This window comes from Gracilinanus agilis, chromosome 3 (assembly GCF_016433145.1).
Source record: "Gracilinanus agilis isolate LMUSP501 chromosome 3, AgileGrace, whole genome shotgun sequence".
Lineage (NCBI taxonomy): Eukaryota > Metazoa > Chordata > Mammalia > Didelphimorphia > Didelphidae > Gracilinanus > Gracilinanus agilis.
Genome location: NC_058132.1, coordinates 404,223,397 through 404,226,619, shown reverse-complemented (window position 1 = coordinate 404,226,619; position 3,223 = coordinate 404,223,397). Strand labels below are relative to the sequence as shown.

The 3,223-nt window shown below is 36.3% G+C and overlaps 1 pseudogene; it reads right to left on the bottom strand.

The window, feature by feature from the left end:
- Positions 1-996: 996 nt before the first annotated feature.
- Positions 997-1,419, bottom strand: LOC123239578 (annotated as a pseudogene).
- Between the last annotated feature and the right edge of the window lie 1,804 nt (positions 1,420-3,223).

Sequence of the window (3,223 nt, the reverse complement as noted above, 5' to 3'; positions counted from 1 at the left end):
AAAAATATTTATGCAGAACCCCATGACTATATAACCAGTGTCAGGGATAGGATTGGAAGTCATGTTCTCTGGCTACTAGTCAAGTATTTTGACTCTTTTCTTTTTTCTTTTCTTTCCTTTTCTTTCCTTTCCTTTTCTTTTCTTTTCTTTTCTTTTCTCTTCTCTTCTCTTCTCTTCTCTTCTCTTCTTTTCTTTTCTTTCCTTTCCTTTCCTTTCCTTTTCTTTTCTTTTCTTTTCTTTTCTCTTCTCTTCTCTTCTCTTCTTTTCTTTCCTTTCCTTTCCTTTCCTTTCCTTTTCTTTTCTTTTTTCCTTTTCTTTTCTTTTCTTTCCTCATTTTATTTATATTTTACCATTAACTTTAATTTCAGAACAACATATCCATATATCTATTTCCTTGTTATTTTTCTCTTAAACTTAAATTCATGGTTTATCAGAACAAAATATTTACCATGTCTGTGACATGAAACACACAAGAGGTGCTTTAAAAAATCTATCTCCTTCCCTTGTTCCCTCCTCCTTTTCATAAATGCAGGTATCAAAACAATCCTGAACATACTTTTTTGTTAGCAACAGTATTTATTGTACCTGCTACTTTAAACAATTTAAATTGCAGCTCTTTCACTAAGCAAGATGGACCAAGCATGCCATTTATAATTTCCTTCTTGAGAAATTAGATTTCTAAAACATACATTACTCCACTAATACTTCTTGTCATGCGTACATCTTATAAAACCTGGATTCCAATTGGAGTTTTCCAGGTTTGTGCATAAATGATAGTGTCTTGATAAGAGGAAAAAATATTGTGCAGCATTTTTCTTCCCATTGTGCCTGAAAACATAATGGGTATGCATATATTAAATATATTCTTACAAAAGTCCTGGTCATGTATACCACCTGGAATTCTTTTAATGTGTGGGTTTTGCATTGTTGGACTTAATCAAGACATTAGCACAAATAGAAGATTGTTGATTTAGATAAGAGAGAGATTTGTTCAAATTAATTGCTGTATGTTTGTCCTTCTGGAGGTTGTGGAAGATTCATGTTTGCATTGGACATCATTAGATGCTTTAGCTCTTGAAGTACAACTTCAATGTTATAAGAATTTTGCCATTTTGCTAACACTGGCATGCTCCATGCATTCACCATTCCATTGGAATTATTTATCCTTTTAATTAATTTTTGTTACAAATCTAACTATTGGAGCTGCTTGTGAGTATTTGGGCCCACATTCTACTTTCAGACTGTATATTGCTTTCTTGGTGGCCCAATAATCATGCATATCCACCTTGTAAGTGTCATATCTTCATCACCTTCAAGTCCCCAGTTAACTGTACTATTGCTTACTATTTTTTAACTTTCTTCAAGTTCTTCTAGCATGTGAAAATTATGTGGAACTTTAACTTCTGAGGAGTCCGCCATTTTCTCCAGCAACCCCAGACTTCTGCTTCCCTACTGGGCCATAATTTCTTGGCTGAGATACTGGAGTAGTTTGCCATTTCCTTCCCCAGGTCATTTTCCAGAGGAGGAAATGGAGGCAAATAGGACTGAGTGACCTTCCCAGGGTCACCCAGCTAGTAAGTGTCTGAGACCAGCTTTGAACTCAGATCTTCCTGACTCCAGGTCTGGTGCTCTCCTCAAAAAGTATTTGAGAAAGAGAATAAACATTTACATAGCACCTACTATATGCCAGGCACTCTGCTAAACACTTTACATATGTGTCATTTGATATTCACAACAACCCTGCAAGGTAGGTATTGCTATTTTTTCTCATTTTATAGTTGAGGAAACAGAGGTAAATAGAGCTTAAGTGACATGCCCAGAATCAGACAGCCAGTAAATGAAACTAGATTTGAACTCAAGTCTTCCTGACTTCAGGCCGAGTGCTTTATCCATTGTTCCATTTAGCTACCACCAATATTAATGATTTGTATTGGGAGCACCATCAAAGAGCCCTAGATTGTTTCTGTCAGATTAAGCAAAGGTGAGCTTTATCAAACTGAATTTCAAATAGAGCAAGTACTTATTTGAGAAAACTATTTTTAAAAATTGTTTTATCCCACCTCAAATTTGCAAATACCCCACCTTTTCCTTTCCTTTCATATTCTTCCACTTTTTCTCCTATTTGCAAATTTCCCAAATAACAGATGGACAGAGCATCTTTGTTGTTGCAGGAGAGTGGATGAAAGACCTTCCTTTTGTTATCTACCCTGAATTTTTGTCTTCAGCTCAGAGGTATATGAAACACCTGCTGAGTAAACTCTCCTATACAGATTATCAATCTCAAATCAGACTGCATTGTTTTTGTTTCAGTAAAGAGAAAATCACAAATCCCGTCTGCCAAGGAAATGCAGGGATTTTTCTGCTGAAGTCAGATTCAGGCTTGGGAAAAGATGCAGCCAGTTGCTTTAGCAGCACCCAATATAGATGAAAAAAAAAATCAAGGTCTCTTGAAAAGAGAAGAATCAGTCAGGTTTGGTTGTTAGAGGTGCCTGGGAAGGAAAATACACAGAGATCCATGCTGATTCTACTCCACAAGCACCTTCTCCTCCCTGTCTTTGGCAGCCTGCATCCTCTCCTATCCTGCTATCTCATTTTTCAGCTCTGGAACTATAATCAAAGCAATACTGATATTTCTTCTAGACAGGACACGTCAATCTTTTTGTTTATGGTTCCATACAACTTTCCAAATCAAAACACCTTACCAAGGCACTACCCATAATTCCATCAAACCTCCTAATTCCTATTGACTCATTGAGAGCAGGCACATTTTTTTTTTTGGTATCCCACGTACACTGTTTGGCACATAATAAGAATCCAATGAATGCTTTTTTTCATTCATTTATCCTAAGTCTATCAGCAGGAGTCATACAAAGATGGGAGAGTACCTTAGAGGTAAATGCGTATTGTTATTGTTGTTGTTTTTAAAAACCCTTACCTTACATCTTAAAATCAATACTGTGTATTGGTTCCAAGGCAGAAGAGTGGTAAAGGCTAGGTAATATGATTTGTAACTTGCCCAGAGTCACACAGCTTGGGAAGTATCTGAGGCCAGATTTGAACCCAAGTTCTCAATCCACTGAACTACCTAGCTGCCCCCTAATGTGTGTTTTTTAAATTATTAATAATGTATTTTATTGATGATCCATCAGTAGATTTTATCTCTAAGGTAAGTAAAGAGAGGGAAGAAGACAGAATGGGGAACTAATGATGATCATACCACCAA